This window comes from Gavialis gangeticus, unplaced genomic scaffold (genome assembly GCF_001723915.1).
Source record: "Gavialis gangeticus isolate Ggan-Ray unplaced genomic scaffold, GavGan_comp1, whole genome shotgun sequence".
In the NCBI taxonomy this organism is placed as follows: Eukaryota; Metazoa; Chordata; order Crocodylia; family Gavialidae; genus Gavialis; species Gavialis gangeticus.
This window is the reverse complement of record NW_017729014.1, coordinates 3468360-3488660: the sequence shown is the minus strand read 5'-3', so window position 1 is coordinate 3488660 and position 20301 is coordinate 3468360. Positions and strand designations below refer to the sequence as shown.

General features: G+C 46.1%; 1 long non-coding RNA gene across 1 annotated transcript; it reads left to right on the top strand.

Annotated features, from left to right (window-relative positions):
- The first annotated feature begins 2642 nt into the window (after positions 1-2642).
- Positions 2643-18835, top strand: LOC109293889. Its single transcript, XR_002096420.1, has 3 exons — positions 2643-2720; positions 11807-11809; positions 18825-18835. It is a non-coding gene; the product is annotated as an uncharacterized LOC109293889 (long non-coding RNA).
- Positions 18836-20301: the final 1466 nt, after the last annotated feature.

Genomic DNA, 20301 nt, shown 5'->3' with positions numbered 1-20301 from the left:
CAGGGGAGAGGAAAGGAGCTAGGAGCAGAGAAGGAGCCATGAGGCCACCAGGGGGCATCATGATCCCCCTTGGGGCCCAATTCTATTACACTAAGACACAAACCTGGAACAGCAATGTTTTACAGCATGTCTTTGAGCTACACCACACCTTAATCTTAGGAACTCAGTGTGGAGTTAGGCTAATACATACAGGGTGCATCTACATGTGAAATTAACACTACTCAGTAAGCTCCAGAGCAGTTTGAACTGGAGGCAGCTGCACCCAGGCACAGTAATCTACACATGCACTCAGGACAGCAACAGGTTGAGCCAGGGCTGAGCAGCCCTGAACTGACAACAGGCTTGGAGAGTTAGTCCTGGGCTCTGGGTGGCAGCGTTGGGTGGCAGAGTGGGGTATAAGAGTGCTAAAGTGTAGAGCGATGCAGCAGGCATCCCCAGCACTTTAGCACCCTCATACCCCAGCCAGCCCCCGTCATCACCTACACATGCGTTTCATCGCATTTCATTATTCTGTTGTAAGACAGTACTGTCCCTGACAGTACTATCTTATGGTGAAGTTAATTAATTTACTGCATCCTAATACCGGTGCACCTGTATAGACAGTGACACTTTACTGCAGAGCAAATTAACCAGCTTCACAGTAAAGCACTCATGTAGATGCACCCCCTGTGAATAACATTACTCATCTTCCTTGAATGGCCATAACTGAATCATTAATTGCCAGATGTAACTTTTCAAGTCTCAGCTTAACACACACGCTTTCTATGTATGGCTATAGAGCCCTTGGAATTCTCATCTGATGAATTTTCATAGGGACCAATGCTCAGAGCATTAGCTAGCCTGAAAGAAACAACAACAGAATGTCAGGTGTAGGAGGCCTCAATATGACAAAGAAGGAGAGGATGTGATTCTAAGAAGAGGCAGATGGATAACTGACTGGTACGCTTTGAATCTGTGAAAGACTGAAAAGGTCACCAGGAATTTGAAATGAGATCATGAGGCATGCAAAGGAGACATGACAGATGCAAATTCAGAAAGTTATATTGTATCCAAACAACACCAACAAATACCAACATTTGTGAAGTTTTAGAGTCCATAAGATGTTGCTTCCAGCCTCAGTAAGATAATTAACCTAGTCCCCAGTTTATAAAACTTGCCTAATAGCAATTTCTTGATGCCAATGCAATGAATATATTAATAGTGCAATGCTAACTTTATATCAAACCTGTTTTTTTCCTGCCCAGCTCATCTTACATATGGGTCTGACTAAGCATATGTGGTTGGGACAGCCAGTCAGGCTCTTCTCCTGAAGAATGAAGAAGAAAAGAAGAGAGGAGAAGGTGGCCAACAAGAAGGCTGGCTGAAAAGACCCATCCAGAGCTACGTGGAAGATTGTCATCTCAGGTTCCAGGATATGCAGGGCTAGGGCTGCCCCTCCCCTGGAACTGCGCAACAGGTATGCTCCCCTCACCATGCATGAGAAGGCTCCAATGGAGACACCAGAGTAGGAGGTGGGTAATCAGCAAACTGCCACCCACAAGAGGAGATGCAGGGTGGTCGTGGTGGGAGACGTTATCCTGCAGGGCTTTGAGGAACCCATCTGCAATCTGGACCCCCTAGCTCATGAGGTCTGCTGCCTCCCTGGGGCCCACATCTGGGATGTTGCAGAGAGGATCCCTAGGCTCGTCCCACCTTCCAGCCACTACCCCATGCTCCTCATCCATGTGGGCACGAATGACACAGCCAGAAGTAATCCAAACCAGGTCATGATTGACTACAGGGCTCTGGGGGCTGGGCTTAAGGGGCTGGGGGCATGGGTAGTCTTCTCCTCTATGCTCCCAATTGCGGGCCACGGATCTAGGAGGGATGGATGCATCAAAGAAGTGAATGGACGACTCCGGCAATGGTGCCACTGAGAGGGCTTTGGTTTCTTCAGCCACAGCACACACTTCAGGGAGAGAGGACTCTTGGGAACGGATGGCATCCACCTCATGCTGAGAGGTAAATTCCTGTGCCAGGATAGCCAATCTTCTAGATAGGGCTTTAAACTAGGATGGGGAAACACTGACTGGAGCATGCCTGGGGACTGTCACACAAGAAAGTTCCAAAGTTGGAGACAATAGGAGATCCACTTCTGTAAGACCTGAAGGAATGGTTCTCCCTCAACATGACAGGAAATTGAAGATCTCAATTGGAGGACTCAAGTCTTTACACTAATGCCTGAGCATTAGTGTAAAGACTACACTAATGCCTGAGCATTCCCCGTGCCTGAGCATGGGGAACAAGCAGAAGGAACTAGCCCTCCTACTCTTTAGTGGGCATTATGATCTAGTAGGGATTACAGAGACCTGGTGGGACTCTTCACATGATTAGAACATAGCCATAGAGAGCTACACCCTGGACAGAAGGGACCGAGTACGAAAGAAAGGTGGAGATGTAGCTCTCTATGTGAGGGAGCAGTACACCTCCTTGGAGGCTGACATTGGCTCCAAACAAGAGTGGCTCAAAACTCTCTGGGTCAAACTACAGGGGGTGGGGGGAGGCATGGTGAGAGAGATTTAACTGTAGATGTATACTATAGACCACCAAACCAGGGTGAGGAGCTTGATCTGGAGTTCTCTCGAGAACTGGCAGAGGCCAAACACGCAGAACATGGTCACCATGGGTGACTTCAATTACCCAGACATCTCTTGGGAAGAACACTCAGCTAAGTCAGATCGGTCATGTTGTTTCCTGACCTGTATTGAAGAGCTCTACCTGACTCAGGAAGTGCACAGGCCAACCAGAGATAATGCTCTCCTAGACTTGGTCTTGACCAAAAGAGATGATCTGGCAAGTGACTTGAATACAGAGGCAACAGCGACCATGAAACTATCACGTTCACTTTGTTGCAAGGCAGGCAAATCAGCTAGCAGGGTTGAAGTTCTGGACTTCAAAAAAAGTGTATTTCAACAGGCTCAGAGCAATAGTAGGGGAAGTGCTGCAGGACCAGGGACCAAAGGTGAAAGGAGTGCATAAAGAGTGGTCATTCCTCAAGGACACATTCCTCAAAGCACAAAAGAAGTCCATTCCCATGTGGAGGAAAGGTAGCAGAAGGGCTGGTAGCCCTCTTGGCTTAATAGGGATACCATGGTCCTCTTGAAAAAGGAGAAAGAGGCATACAAACAATGGAAGCTTGAGACAGTCCCCAAGGAGGACTATACAACAATGCCCCGCACTTGTAGGGAGCAGATTAGAAATGCTAAGGCAGAGACTGAATTTAAACTAGCAACAGAAATCAAGGACAATAAGAAGTCCTTCTTTAAGTATGTAGGGAACAGGAGGAAAAAGAAATGGAAGCATGGGGCCATTGCTTAACAGCTCCGGACAGCTGGGTGTTGACACTCAGGAGAAAACTGAACTCCTGAATGACTGCTTTGCTTTGGTATTTCACTGGACTAAGAGGAAAATCATACTAGATAAGGATCAGACTGGGCATGGTGGGAATGACCATCTTCCTTCTGTTGATGTTGAGCTGGTGCATGATGAACAGTTAGAAAAGTTAGACATTTATAGGTCAGCAGGACTGAATTAACTTCATCTGAGAGTGCTGAAGGAGCTGGCCAAAGTCATTGCGAGGCCTCTGGCGAAACTCTTCCAAAACTCGTGGTGCTTGGGGGAGGTCCCTGAAGACTGGAAGAGGGCCAATGTTGCTCCTATATTCAAGAAGGGAAGGAGAAAGGACTCAGGCAACTATAGGCCAATTAGCCTAACTTCTATCCCAGGAAAAATTCTGGAAAAATTCATCAAGGAGTCTATGTGCATTATGCTTGCAGAAGGTAGGATACTGAACGACAGCCAGCATAGCTTCGTCATGGGCAGGTCTTGTCTTACCAATCTCATCTCCTTCTATGACCAGGTAACTCACCACCTGGAAAAAAGAGAGACGGTCAACATTGTATACCTAGACTTCCAAAAGGCCTTTGATCTGGTATCCTATGATATCCTCATAGGAAAACTGGAGAATTGTGGGGTTAACTGCTCGACAGTTAGGTGGGTAGGAAGCTGGCTGCAGGGTAGGACCCAGAGAGTTCTAATGAACAGATCTGTGTTATCCTGGTAAGAATTGGCCAGTGGTGTCCCTCAGGGGTCTAGGCTTGGTCCAGTGCTTTTCAACATCTTTATCAATGATTTGGATGTGGGGGTGAAAAGCTCACTGGCCAAGTTCACAGATGACACCAAGTTATGGGGGAGCGTGGTCACACTAGAAAATAGGCTGCAGATACAGGCAGACCTAGACAGGCTGGCAAGTTGGGCAGATTGGAACCAGATGAACTTCAACATTGAGAAGTGTAAAGGGCTTCACCTGGAGACAAACAATCCCCAACATACTTACAGGCTTGGTAGAAGATGGCTTCTAATACATCCAGTTTTGCAACCTCATCCTGATTTGAAATCAAATCTAGTTGCAAGAAGTACTAGCCCACTGCTTCTCTTTGACTGACTTAACAAAACCCCCCTTTTGTCTGGTGAGGTGCAGTTTTGAAAGATAAAAGGGACATTGTGATGTCTGATGCAACAGCCCTTGTAATTACCCAATGGTTGGCTTTATATTGGGTGCGGTATAATGGTATATCTAGGGTAGGTGACCAGGCAACTGCCCTAGGTGCTAACTTGGGATGGGAAAAAAAAATGGCTGCCACTGCAGCTCCCACAGTCATTCTGTCAGAGCGGCAGTACCTGGAATTTGCTGCTGCCCTTGTGCCCTGGGTATCTGGCCACATTGCTATGCTTCTGGTGTGGTGACAAACTGGTGAAGACATCTCATGTTATTCTCCAGAGGTAGCAGTCAAACAATGCTCTAGACTTCTGCTAAGGACTCTCCTTGTCTTTTAGGTTGGGGAGTTAAAGCAATTGGATCTGCTGCCAGCTACAGTTCTCCCTGTAGCCTATGGGTACAGAAACTGCCATCTGTTAAACATGCTAGCCCTATGGGCTGTTATGCTCAGAAGTACATTTGGAAGTACAAATTTGTGCCATAACTCAGGCCCCTGCACATGTGCTTTGTTACAAGACACATTGTCCTGCTGTGGGCAAAGTGTGCATACCCAGCTCCTCCCATCTCCCAGTGTGCTCCTCTAACAGGGCTCCATGTGCTGTGGGGGGGCTGGCTAGGGCACAGGATACCTCATCACAGGCCTAGCTGGCAGGGTGCCACAGTCCTCATGCTGAGGCACCCTGCACCCTACTCAGATGGGGAGTGGCATGTGAAGACAGGGGAGCCCCTAAGCTGAGACACGCTGCACCCCAGCCAGCCCCACTGGCTGGGATGCAGCGTGCCTCAGTGTGGAGCCTCTGCAGCGTGCAGAGATGGCAGAGCCCATCACCATGTGCCTCAGCCTGGGAGCTACCTGCTCCCAGGGCTATGTGGTCCCCCATCTCAAGGCTGCCTGCTCTCCCATCTCTGCATTTGCCCGGGCACACACTATTTTGATGTGCTTTTCTCCACTTCTTTCCCAGGGGTTGGGTTTTTTTGCTACTGGGAAATCCTGGCAGCAAATTTTGCCTCCATGCTGCAAATTAGCAGCACTGTGCATGGTTTAACATGCAACACATTCAGTTTGTGGCACCACAAGGAGATTTGTGATGCCACAAACTGCACAGGCCTGCTTGTATGGACATGGTCATTGATAACACCCCAAACACAAGTAAAAATTCACTAATCCCAGTAGGCTCAACAAGATGCCTTGATGCAATGGAGGCCAAGCAGACAGTATTGTCTTTTCAGATATTTCTCTGCTGTGAGCTCTTAGAATTCCCCTGTCATGTCAAAACCTCCCCAGATCCTTCTTGGTTCCCTTCCATCTCTAAAAAAATTCAGACAGGTCTGGCCCTCATTTGTGTCTTTTTAGCCTGGGGAATTATGTTGTCCTTTTTCTCACCTACTTCTTCAGGTACCACTAAAACTAGAACTGTCATCTTTTTTATATAACAAATAAACAACAACAACTCCCCCACCCCCCAAAAAACCCATTGTTTTCATTTCTGTTTGGCTCAGCATTCTGAACGTTGCAGAAAGCAACTTGTCCTTCTTAATTAAGGACAATGTAAGGTACTGATAAACTCTAGGCCCTTGCGAGTAAGCAGCTATTCAATCTGGCTTTGGATCCGGCTGCTTCAGATGCCAGGGATCCAATCCCAAGCTCTGGACCAGGTTCCCGCTTTGATCCGGCCGAAGCAGCTCTGAAGATTCAGAGCTGCCTCGGAGATCCGGCCATAGGATATAATGGGGAATCAATGACATCTATAACTTTGGTTTTTTTGTCTGATTTGGATGAAACTTCCAGGGGTTGTAGCCTCTGTGGAGAGCACAAAGCCTGAGAAGTTTCAAGAAGAATGGTGCTGGGGTTTGGGGGAAACTGTACCCCAAATTCTTGAAAGCAAAATTCATGTCACATCTATGTGTTACACCACAGTGGGGTGAAAACTGCAGGGTGGTAACCCCTGATGAGGCCACAAAGCCTGCCAAGTTTCAAGAAGATCAGTGCAGGAGTTTGGGGGGAACTGCACCTCAAGCTGTGGACAAGCAAAACTCCTGACATGGGTGACACTGTATGTGTTAAGGTGCAGCAGGATGAAAGCTGCAGGGATGCTAGCCCCTGCTGTGGCCACAACACCTGCCAGCTGTCAAGGAGATATTTGCAGGGGAAGTCTGGGTTCTGGGGCCCTGCACCTCTGGCCGCTGACAGGCAAAACTCGTGACATGGGTGCTTGTGCAACTGACTGTCTCTGTCTTGGGGCAGTTGATTGTCTGTATTGATTCTTTCCTCTCCTTAGTCTGTGGTTTTGTAGGTGTTAATTGTTGCTAATTAACTGGTTACCTTAGCTAACAACTTTGTATTGAGCTGGTCCCTGAGTTAATCATGATTGATTGCTTACTGGTAACACAGTAGCTTAGCAGCCAAGCCTGCACTAGTTCCCCCCCACCCCACCCTGCCCCAAGACACACCCTTGCACAAGCACCCATGTCATGAGATTTGCCTGTCAGCAGCTAGAGGTGCAGGGCCCCAGAACACCCCTGCACCTATCTCCTTGACAGCTGGCAGGCTTCATGGCCACAGTAGGGGCTACAATCCCTGCAGCTTTCACCCTGCTCTGCCTTAACACATACAGTGTCACCCATCTCACGAGGTTTGCTTGTCCACAGCTTGAGACACAGTTTCCCCCACACCCCTGCATTTATCTCCTTGAAACTTGGCAGGCTTCATGGACTCAGCAGGTGCAACCACCACTGCAGTTTTGACCCCCCTGTGTTGTAACACATAGAAGTGACACAAGTTTTCTTTCAAGAATCTGGGGTGCAGTCCCCCCGAACCTGTGCACCAAAATTCTTGAAACTTGGCAAGCTTCATGCTCGCAGCAGGCTACCACCCCTGCAAATTTCATTCAAATCAGACAAGAAACAACACAGTTATAGATATTTCATTCATTTCCCATCATACCCTATGGCCAGATCTCCGAAGTGACTCTGAAGCTTTTCTGAAGCACTTCAGAAGCTCCAAACTGCTTCAGAAAGCTTAACAAATCCAGTGCTTCGATCTGGACATGCTGCTTTGGACACTGAAGCGTCCGAAGCTTTTCCTGATCCGAAGCACAGTCCGAAGCGTCACACAGCCCTAATAAACACCTGTCAAATAAGAGACCTTTTTGTGATAACAAGGCCTGATTGTCCATTATATTCATGGGTCATATCCACATGTGCAGGCATGTGCAGTTTGTGACACTGCAAACCACACTCCCAGAAAGGTAAAATTTACCCTACGCTGTAAATTTGCAGTGTGAGGGCAAATTTTGCTACCAGGAAATCCCAGTGACAAAAAAAATTGGCAAGAATAAAAGCAGTGCAGCATGTGACAGGAGTGTGGACTGGGAGACACAGAGACTAGGTCCTTCAAGGAGATGTTCTGGTTGCCAGGAGCCGGGATGAGCAGGGAAAGGGCAGTTTGCCCAAAGTGGTGCAATTTGCCCCACTCCAAAGCACACATGCAGGCGTATGTGCTGCAGCAGAAAGTAGCAGCACAAATTTGCACGTGCAGATGCAGCCACAGAGTCTAAGACCTCTTGTAAAACAGAGGCCTGACAAAGGTCATCCAGTAATTCCAGGTTCAAATTGATATCTCCTGGATGAGCTACTGTATCTCTTTTAGAAAGTTGCCTAATGTCCCTCCATTTAAATGCATCATAGATTGCATCTGTTGGGGCAAGTTGTTCCAAAGGGTAATGGGTATAGATTCATGCAGTGTAACTGGAATTGTGCCTACTTTCACCAAGATAAATTTACCTCTCATTGGGGAGAGCAGCTACCCAAATGGCTAAGATTTCATCAGCTGCCACACCCCACTTAACGCTGTCACTTTATTAATAAAATACTCCAGCTAGCAAAACTGTGTATACGGCTGGAGTTGTTCCTTTATAAAATGAAGTTCCCTTCATCAGATTACCCTTGTTATAGTGAGGCTGAATGTATGAGAGCAGAAAAAGAAGCTATGGGAGATACACAAACTTCAAAAAGTTCAGAGCTAAATTTTAGTTCAGATGATACCTGAAAAGCTACACAAAATAAGTGAACCTCTGAAACCTACAAAACGAGGTTGACAGTCGCTCAACAAAGAGAAATATTTCCAAGACTTTAGTTTCACATGTCCCTAGCAATATTTTGACATTTATTTCTCATTAAGTAAAAAAAAAAGTGTACCCTATATTAATAATCCAAATATTGTTATATTGCTAATGGTAAACTGTAATATCTTATATCATTGCCTTAGAATATCATAGTATTTTGCACACACACATATACAAACATACAAATAATCTATCCATATGCACAGAGGTAGCTAATTCCCATCTCAGCTGTAGCCTAGAAATGAAACAAATTATAGAACATTTCAGAACCTTAAAAGGGTTGGTTGGTTTGAGTGTATAAATGGGTTAAGGTTCTGGGGATTTTGATTGTTTTCTAACGTGATGCAGCCCATTTCTAGAAATTTTATATATATATATATAAATAATTTGTCCTTAGTTCCCCCAGTATCTGATTGGCAAATACAAATAATTGTGTTTTGTTTTATTTGTTGAAGTACTCTGAATGGCCAAATTCAATTACATTTTGAAATCCTGCTGCTATGCAGAGACCAGAGTAAGCCCCAAATCATTTTTTTCAAAGTATGGGCAGCCTTGCATAGAATCCCAATGGAACTTCTATTGAATTCAGCCCTCACTCTAAAGAGAATACTAAACAGACATGGAAAGTTTCTGATGAAGTTCGGTGCATCACAAATGGGATTTTGGAAGGGGAAATGTAATTGCCTCAGCTGCTAAGGCAGCCTTCTCCTCTGCTGCCTCTTCTTCCATTGCTTGCCCTGTTTTTCCATCCAATGCTAAGAGCCCAAATGTACACCCTCCAAGAACCTGGCTGGAAAGTGAGAACCAGGGCAAAAGCGCAGCCCAGGTGTTAGCATCATTCTGCAAAGTCTTCACACGGGCATGATTTCCAGGTTTGACAGCACTGTAGTGACAGCAGTTTTTGCCCTGGATCAAAGTTTTCCTCCAGGATAAGTGGGCAACCGTGGACATTGATTCAGTTTTTTTCAGGTGCTTCTGATGAAAGTGGTAGTTATCCTTATGCTAAACAAAATTATCTGTCTTTACATTAATCAGTGATCTATTTTAAAAGTTAATAGTCACACCAGGATTTAAGACCTTTTGTATTGTTGAGCTAAGCTATACTTGCAATGTATTTTACATAGACCAAGGGAGTCTTAAAATTTAAACTCAAACAGGCATCCCCTACAAGAAAGTATAGGTAGTAGAGTGGACTATATGTTTAGCCGAGTTTGTGATGTGGTGGCGAAGCACAGCTAAGAGGTTGGCCAATCCCCGTTTAAGCAAGGCATGAAACTTCCAGCAGTCTAGGTGTAACCAGGCAGGCTATAAATTCATATGCCTTTGGGCAGTGACTTCAAAACAAGAGTTCTGATGAAAGCTAGATGCTATAACTCTGTTTACCAGTGAGGTAATATGCTTTCTTTGTCTAAGTGCCAATACAGTTTACTAATAAATTGACTGACCTTGGGATCTGGAGTTCTGAGCATTTTCAGTATTGAATTCCAGCATCTGTTCATACAGATTGGCTGTGGGTCGGTATGGAACTCCACGTGTGGCTAAAAACATAGAATGATTATTTTGAGGAAAGTATAATGGAGACAGTGCTTCCATTCATTATCATATACCTTTAAGCTTCCCTGAAAAATGATAGTGGTCATTTAAAATGGAGCCCATAAGGCATGCAGGCAAAATCAGCATGGAGGGTCCTACACAAATGCCTTAAGTTATGGGTTCCTACTGCTGAACCTTACAATTAAGGCAAGAGAACTTTTCAGCTGGGGTGAGCGTCAAATGTTTCAGAAGAGAGTTACTATAGAAACCATCTCAACTGTTCTTTCTCTGCAGCCTTGTTGGTGCTAATAAACGGCCTCATTATTTTGCAGAAAGTACTTTGGAAACCAGCAGCACCACAGTTTGGGCCAATACAAAATTAATGAGTGAAAATAGTGGGGATATTTTTTTATTGACCATGAAAAGGAGGAAGGCAGCATTTTCCATTAGGAAGAGATATGGCTCATTTGTTCAGTTTTGCTGTATTTATGTTTTATGTATTAGAAAAATGATTCTTGCCATCATTACACATTACTAATTCCCTTGTTATATTAAATGTATGGAACAGGAATGTCTCCTGCCTATCAAACAGAGTTAATAACTTATGGGAAAACTCATTAGAAAAAGATGGAAGGAAAGGGGGCATAAATGTTGGATTAAATGTTGGAGTCTCACAGTCATTTCTGGTATGGGTTTCCTGATGGTTTGTGGTAATACGCATGCAATGCCCAAGTGGGAATATGGGCTAGAGGCCTGCAGGGTTACTAGATCTGCCCTGCTTTGACTGACTCTTCACATGTCCATTCCTCAGCTATACCAGTACCCCAATCTCAGGGCAGTCAGCTCACATGTCCCTGGTGATGCTAACTACCAGGTTATATCAGAAGCTAAAGTTGATATACACAGGTGCTTAAGGCTAAGGAGTGGCAATGACAGATCAGAAATCCTGTCATCCTCTTCTGGCTGACACAAATGCACAGCTTGGAGCAGGCAGAGGGGAACCTGAAACTCTGGCACAGATTCATCTGTGGACACTAGGACCTGAATGGGAGTCAGGTTCCTCTAAAGAATAGTACCATATAATCTGAAACCCCATACGTCACTAAAGAGCATTGCACATATATTATTGAGAGGCTGCTAGGGCAAGATTAACCAGATTCTGTTCTCAATACATGTGCAAAGCTCATTAGTGACTATAAGAGAGTTTCACAGGCATAACCAAAGGCAGAATTATCCCCTAGAATTAACTTTTCTCCTTAGCTGCCAGCACATTGGCTGCTACATGTCTTTTACCTATCTGCTATTCCCACCAGCCATTTCATCAAACAGTTTGCCTACAAGGGATGGAAAAGGCAAGAAGGTAGTGGTGATCGCAGAGGTCTGAGTCTTGTCAACTGTAGTGTCCAGAGTTTGATGAAGTCCCAAGTGGGCATATAACCATCAGAAATCCCATCTAAAAGCATGAGAAATAGCAAAACTTCCATTATCCTTCAGTACCTTGTTTCCTTTTGGAGAAGCCAAGAAACGTATCAGCTATTTCAAGCTATGGTGGCCAGAAGAAGGGGTCAGGGTGATGCATCCATTTATCAGTTTCATAGTTTGCTCCAGGCAGCCAGTAGACCTTGCGTGTCAAGGGGTCCTGGCGACAGATGGGAACCTCTGTACCTCTCAGGATGGAGTCGCCTATGACGATCACTCGACGCTTCCTCCTCCGGGACTGCTTGGCTCCTTTGGCCTGTTTGGAGCATGGAGAGTGTGGAGTTGCCTCCTCTCCTTCCTTCTCCTCCAGTGTTGCCAGGGCCTCGTATCTGTTCTCCAGCCGGCCTGGAGGAACTGGTACTCTTATGTTGTGAGCAGCCCTGGGTTCTGGAGGTGACCATCGGCCAATCTGCAGTGGAGGGCACCTCCTGGGGTGCTTCTTCCTTGAGTGCATGGCCCTGCAGGGAAAGGAAATAACCATCAGTTTCATCCTCCACCTCCCTTATTCCCCTCATCCTGCTAACCTCCTCCTGGAGCTCCCTCACCTGCGCCTCCAGGATCCTAAGATGCATGCCTGCAGTACAAGTGTGGGGGCCCCCAATCCCTACCCCCACCCCGGCCTTGCTGGGCATCCACCGCAGGCCGAGGGGTCGGGGGACACCAGCTCCCCCATGGGCTCTGTCTGAGCGGAGGCCTCAGACAAGCACCATGGTAGGCTGTGCCCCCCAGGCAGGGGCCCTAGCAGAACTCAGTGTCAACACCATCGTATGGGTTGCTGTTTATTTATAGCTTAGTGCAGTGCCTTTGCCCTACCCTAGCAGGAGTCTCCCTCCTGGCCCTTTCTGCCCGCCCACCAGTGCAAACACTGGCGCAAATGCCGGCGCGGCTCAGGAGGCTCTCTACTGGCTCAGCTAAGAGGGATCCGGAGGGCTTCCCCTCTGGATCTGACTCAGCTGTGTCCAGTCCCTCTGCCCCACTTACCTTAAGGGAGATCAGCTGATGCTGCTCCCGCTGCTTGTTCTGCTGCTGCTGCGTCCGCCTCCGCCTCGGGTCAGGTAAGGGGGCACACGTGTGTGCGGGACGCACATGTGCCTAATCCCTCCTCTCCTCCCTGCTCCTGGCTCCTGAAGTTAAGGAACCTTCATTCCACTTCAAGCTGGCAAGGGTGGTAACAAATTTTGGTCATGTTTTCCAGGCTGGGACAATGAATAGTATTTAAAGGTTAATAAAAGGATGGTCATAAATTTTTAATTGTAAATTCTAACGGCAGGGATTGTATCTTATTAAATGATAAATTAGAAACATTTAATTTCAAGTATACTCATTCTGGCTCTACAGAGTAGCAAAGGATAAGACAGTTTAAAATAATAACAGGACTAATATAACCCGCTGGAGAGAGAATAAGACATATTGCTTTTTACAAATAAATGGGTTCTGTTGTTAATCACTTTTATGGCCCGTATTTCCTTCAAAGCTGGCGAGATATCTTATTCATACAGTGTAGCAGAAGCAAACAAACAGAACCTCTCTGGCATATCATCTGATTTCAGCGCACCAGCATTCTGCCAGTAACCTGCAGTGTGGGCCAGATCCTGTCCCTGCTGAAGTCAAATAGTAATATTCCCATTTACCTGACCATGGAGCAGGCTAAAGAACTGTGTGAAATACAGTGTTTGGGAATACACATTTTGAGTCTCAGGGTTAAAAGCTGAAAGAAAAGAGAGAATATTCAAGCTAGAAATTATGGACATTTATATGGGTTTGTATTCTGTATCTGTTACCAGAAAGTAATTGTGAAGAACTAATTATTAAATACTGTAAAGAGTAAGATGCACAGCATTCCTAATGGAAATGGCAACAATTTCATAATTCCTGAAGTGTTCATGGCCAGGAAATTTAACTTCCATACAGTTTAAAAATGGGGATATTGACATCATATATATTAATATTTTACTGTTAATTTTACTGTTACCCTTCCAAAGCCACAATTGCTCAAATATGGGTCTAATTTGCCAAAAATCCTACTCCTCTAGTTTCATAAAAAGTTGCATTCACAGTTTGAAAGTAGGCTGGTTTTGACTGAAAATAATGCATGGGCAGAGGGATAGAATGATTCTCCCTAAAAACAGTATGTCCTTATCCTGTCATAGAATACAAAACTACCTAAATTGTAAGTGTTCTTGAGTTCTGAACATTTTGCAAAGCCCTGTTTGCAGCTACTAGACAGAAACTTACTTCTGCTCAATTGAATACCGTGATTCATGGATCTGAGAGGCATATATTGCCCAAGAGAAGATAAGTTAAATATTCACCTTAAGGAAGGTTACATCTTGATATACACTGACTATTTATTTTGGTGAACGTATTGTACTCCTCTGTTTGTTTCATCTGAACTATCTGTAGATGTCTCCCTTATTGCCCTGAATTCAAAAAGTAACCATTTTCTATTTGCAACTAACTTTTTAAAAGGTAGATACACTTACTTAAAGTCCAGAGAAGAACATAATTCAACATCAAGGGTGGAAATAACACCTGGCGGCTGCTGTTCATGCTGCTTTTACATGAATCTCTATTCCAGCAATCACAGATAGGGACCTACCGAATTCATGGTGGAAGTAGGCTGCATGGCAGCTCCTTTAATCTTGCAGGTTCCCCCGCGCACACCCCCACCGATTGACAGTGGGGTCCCACTGCTCACTCCTGATTGTCAGGAAAGAGCAAACCACAGTTTTAAATATGGTGCCATTTTTGTCTCCTGGCCAGTCGGCAGAAAGCAACAGGGACCCTGGGGCCCCTCAGCCAATCAGCAATGGGAGAGGGGGCACGGGATACTGTTCAACATTAAAGAAGCTGCTGCACAGCCCACTTCTGTCATGAGTTCAGTAGGTCCTTAATCAAAGAACAACAAGGCTAGAACAAACATCCAGAGATTATCGATCTACTTGAACCCCGTTGGCCCCATGGGGTTGTGACCAGGGGGAAGTGGCTGGCCATGGAACAGTGAACGGGGCTGGCTTTTGAAGAGGGCTGCTGGTTCCAGTAGGGGGAAAGAGGGCATGGCTTGTAGGGGAAAGAGGTGTGGCCTGGCCCCAATCCAGATGTGGAGGAGGGGATATGGCCTGGCTGTGATCAGCAGCAAAGGGATTAGGGTTTGAGAATTTAAGAGTGGGGAGGGTGGCCACACCTTTCCAGCTGCTAAATTTCCTGCTCCGTGGGGAGGCCTGAGGGCCAGAACCAATGACTTTGTGGGCTGCATACAACACGTACCTAGCACGCTCATCTACCTCAAGTGAAGCAGAGGAACCATGACAGCCAACTTCCTGCTTCTACGAAATGATGTCAGTATATGCTTAAGTGATCCCATGAAGAGGTCCATGGTCTCTATGGAAGAAAGCAAACACCCTCATAGTCTGTACCAACCTGACCATGGGGTAAAATTTCTTCCTGACCCCAAATATGGTGATCAGTCTGACCTTGAGTGGAGGGGTAAGACCCTCTTGCCAGGAACCTTCAACTTTGCTCCAGCAGGAGCATTAGCACAACCCAGTCAAAATCCCCAGCCTTGGCTGTAGCCAGCACCCAATGCCTCTTGATGGAAGCTTAAAAACACCCTGACACATATAGCAGAAAGGAGGGTGGGGAAAACATGTGGGCTACCATCAAAGCCCAGAAGCATGGGAAATGCCCATAGTAGAACATAGGCATATCTGTACCTAGATCATCCCCAACCAGTGGCTGTCCAACCTCTGCTTGAACAACTCCAGTGATGGAGAGTCCACAACTTCTCCAGGCATCTATTTGACTTCCTCACTATTCTAACAATAAAGAAGTGTTTTTTTGGATAGCCAATCTAAACTTACTTTGCTGCAGCTTGAAGCCTTTGGTCCACATCCTCCTCCCTGCAGCAAGAGAGAAAAGGTGCTTTCCCTTTTCTTTATGGCAGCCTTCAAGTATTTGAAAACTTGTATCATGCCCCCTTTCAAGTGCCTTTTTTCAAGCTGAACAAGTCTAGCTCCTTGAGCCTGTCTTCATATGACTTGAAGCCCTTTATTATCTTTGTTGCCCACTTCTGGATCCTCTCTAACTTCTCCATGTCCTTTTTAAAATGTGGAGCCCAGAACTGTACACAATACTCGACACGTGGCCTAACTAGTGCTGAGTAGATAGGCACTATCACCTCCCATGTCTTCTATCTAATGCTTCTATTAATGAATCCCTAAGCCTCACTCCCGGTTTGTGCAACTGCATCACACTGCAGACTCACGTTGAGTCTGTGATCTATGAAGACTCTCAAATCCTTTTCCAGAGTACTGCCATCCAGCCACACTCATGTTTCACTCATTTTAGCATTTTTGATTATTCCTCCCTGAGCATACCACCTTGCATTAAACTTAATTTACATTAAACTTTGTCCTGTCAGCCCTAGCCCAACTTCCCTAACTGTCGATATCCTTCTGAATTATGCTCACATCCTTCAATGTGTTCGCAATCCTTCCCAGTTTCATGTCATCTGCAAACTTCCTCAGGAAGCTTTCTAAGCCAGCATCCAAATCACTGTTAAACACATTGAACAGCACACAGCCCAGTCCCTGTGGGACTGCACTCCTCCTGCCATTCTGACATGGACCAGTTAATAATTACTCTCTGCTTGCAGCTATTAAACCAGTTATCTATCCACCTTCTAGTAGTTTTATCTAGCCCACATTTCTCTAATTTGTTCGTGAGACAGTCATGAGGGACCTTGTCAGATGCCTTGCTAAAGTCCAGTATCCAGGTTGTAGCCATGTTGCTCTAGAGGCAAAAGGTATGATTAACTCATGGTAGAAGTGATATCTTTTATTAGACCAACTAGATTTTTAATTTAAAATAGATTTTATTAGACCAACTAGATTGCAATTAAAGACTTTTTTTTTGCAAAAATCTAGTTGGTCTAATAAAAGATATCACCTCTACCATGAGTTCTGGTTCCTTTCAATGAAGTTCAAATACTCTGTATCTACAGCATTCCCTTCATCCACCCAAATAGTTACTTTGTCAAAGAAGGAAATCAAATTTGTTTGACATGATTAGTTTTTCATAAATCCATGCTGTATGCTTGTGATCAGCCTTTCCTCAGCCCGATGCTTGTAAATGGCCTTCCTTGGGATATGCTCCAGTAACTTCCCAAGTATTGAGGTGAGGCTAACTGGTCTGTAGTTCCCCAGGTCCTCCTTTTTTGCCTTTTTTAAAGAGGAGCACTATGCTGGCCCATTTCCAGTCCTCTGTTACTTGGCCCATCTCCCACAACTTCATGAGGATCATTGTTAAGAGCTGCAAGATCTCTGCCAGTTCTTTCAGTAGCATGGAATGAAGTTCATCCAGTCCAGAATTCCTTTAGACCTACCAAAAACTCTTTGACTGTCTCTTTGGCTATGTCCTCCCTCAGTTTGCCCCCTTACTTATGCAGATAATCCTTATTAGGTGTCTAGTTGCAAGTTTGGTTTTTGTTTGTTTGGTTGGTTGGTTGGTTTGGTTTGGGTTTTTTCTGGTTTTTTGTGAAGACTGAGGTAGCCTCACCTATGCTGTAAGGAGAAAAAAAAGAAAGAAAGGAAAAGGGGTGGAGCACATACTACAAAAAGCTGCATGCTAAACACCCACACCAGGATCACTGGACACCCACACACATTCTGCTCCCTGACTCCCTCCTTCAGTGAACTCCCTAAGCAAACTCCCCCTGCTTGCTGCCCTCTGTTCACTATTCTCATAGCTGGCTGGGGGCTGCCTTCTAATAAGGCTGCCTAGCCTAGCTCCACCCCTCAATTCCCTAAACCAGCCCTACCAAAAGCATTCCCTGTCCCTCAGTCACTCCAGAGGAGGGAAGAAAAGAAAAGGGAAAAAAGAAAGAGAGAGAGAGAAAATAAAGGGGAAAAACAAAAAAAGCAAACACACACCATAGGGGAAAAAGTGGGGGGGTAATCCAAACACACACCACGCACTAGGCAAACACTCTAGCACCTACCAGCTACCCTAAGTCACAAGCACAAAGATAAACCTCTTCAAAGCTTATCTCAGAGCAACTACTCTCTGCTGACTGCTCAGTTTATTGTCGCTGGTCTGCCAGACATCATGAACAGTAACTTAGCAAGAACAAATCACATGGAGTTATTTGCATGTACAATCATATTGCTTGATATTCCTCCGGACTTGGAAGGATGCAAACTACAGAATCTCTCAATATCCTTGTAACCCATGAATAATTCCACTGGATTCACTGATTTAACTAGGGGTGTGTACATCCATTTGCTGCACCTAGTCTACATTTAGGTGGCTTGCTTTAGGCTGTATGAACGTAGACTGGGAATGTCATGTACAGTTCTTCGCTAGTGCTGGAGGCTGCACAGGAAACCTAATGTAAATAACTTGGGATGGGGAAAGTGGCGGGTTGGTGCAGGGTCTAGCTAACAGGTCCATGGGGGTGGGTCTGAAAGGAGTCTGGAGGAATATTAGAGGGTGGGAGAGGTCTGGCAGGTCTGTGGGGAGGTTGGTGGGTCAGACAAGAGTTGTTGTGCATCCAGGAATAGGGGGTTGGGGGGCTAAAAACAGCTCAATCAGGGTCAGGGTGGGGGGAGCAGCACAACTCTGGGGTTGGCGTAAGCAGTTGGGCTTTCCCAGCCCTAGGACTGTGCTCTGAATGTGTACAGGCATTCGAAAGATTGGGTTAATTCATTGCTAATCTAAGTTAGTTCACCTCCACAGGTGAACTAGTAAATTCACCCCCTCCAACATTGTTGGAGGTTTCATCTTAAGTTCATCCCCCACTGCTGCAGTGGGGCAAGTGACATTGAGTGGGAGGGAGGCAACCAGTGAGATGCAAGTGGCAGGGATGGCAGGCATCCTGATAGTTTCATAGTTGGTAGGGTCAGAAGGGACCTGAGCAGATCATCAAGTCCAACCCCCTGCCATGGCAGGAAAGAGTACTGGGGTCAAACGACCCCAGCAAGGTGATTGTCAAGCCTTGTCTTAAAGACCCCCAGGGTAGGAGCCAGCACCACTTCGCTTGGAATTTGGTTCCAGATCCTAGCCACCCTGACAGTGAAGTAGCACCTCCTGATGTCTGGTCTGAATCTACCCTCTGCCAGCTTGTGACCGTTATTTCTAGTCATTCCTGATAGTGCTCAGGGGAACAGGGACTCCCCCAGTGCCTGCTGGTCCCCTCTGACCCAGAGCACTTCAGTGTGCCCCTCCTCTGACCCTGTGCTACTTGATGAGGATGTGTATTGGCGGGGGAGATCCACCAACCTAGAAGAGAACACACGCTTACCTTTAGGGGAAAGGTGGAGCCTGTCCCACCCAAGCATGTCTCTCGTCGTGATGTGTGCGTCGTTGTCAAGGAAGCCAAAGCCCGCCTCAAGACACCATTCCTGAAGCCACCAGCTGGTCTCTGTGATGCACGTCTCATGCCGTCTTCCATGTCCTCTCACTGGTAGAGCAGAAGAGAATACCACCTGTGCACCTACCTCCTTCAACACGCCCCCCAGAGCATGGTAGTCTGCCATCAGGTGATCAGGGCTTCTCCTGGCCGCATCATTAGTACCCACATGGATTAGGACCATGGGGTAGTAATCAGTGGGCTGGATCACGGCCTGGATCATCCCCGTCACATCCTGAATCTTAGCTACAGGTAGGCAGCAGACCTTGTGTGTCGAGGGGTCCTGGCGACAGATGGGGCCCTCTGTACCTCTCAGGATGGAATCGCCTATGACGATCACTTGACACTTTCTCCTCCGGAACTGCTTGGCTCCTTTGGCCTGTTCAGAGAGTGGAGAGTGTGGAGTTGCCTCCTCTCCAGTTGCCTCCTTTCCTTCCTTCTCCTGCAGTGTTGCCAGGGCCTTGTACCTGTTCTCCAGCGGAACTGGAGGAACTGGTCCTGCTGTGTTACGAGCAGCCCTAGTTCTGGAGGTGACTGTCTGCCACTCTGCAGTGGAGGGCACTTCCCGAGGTGCTTCTTCCTTAGGTGTATGGCCCTGCAGGGAAAGGAAATAGCCGTCAATTTCTTCCTCCACCTCCCTAATTCACCTCAGCCTGCTAACCTCCTCCTGGAGCTCCCTCACCTGTGCCTCCAGGGCCCTGATCTTGGACCCTTGCCTCCATGCCAGTTGCCTCCCCCCTCTGAGAGCAGAAAGGGAATCAGCCCAGAGTCACAGAGGAGCACAGGACCCAGTGCTGCCTACAGGTACTTGATTCTGAAAGAAGGTTTCATTTTCCTAATGATGAATGGAGGAAAAAACCTCATCCTCGAAACGAGTAAATATGATACTCGATACCATACAAGTATGGTATCATACGAAATACAGGAATTTTTTGCCTAAAACCCTTCTGAACACCTACACAGATGGACATTTAGATCATAAACTTATAGAAAATCACAGAAAATTAGGGTTGGAAGGGACCTCAGGAGGTCATCTAATCCAACCCCCTGCTCAAAACAGGACCATCCCCTGATTATTCCAACTGGGGATTTGTCAAGCTGAGCCTTAAAAACCTACTTAAGTGATCTAAATGTAATGGCTGTACATACCCTGAGAGACTACTGGAAGCAGATTTTGGCCCATATCACCATATCACACAACAATGCTCAGTCACAGTTTT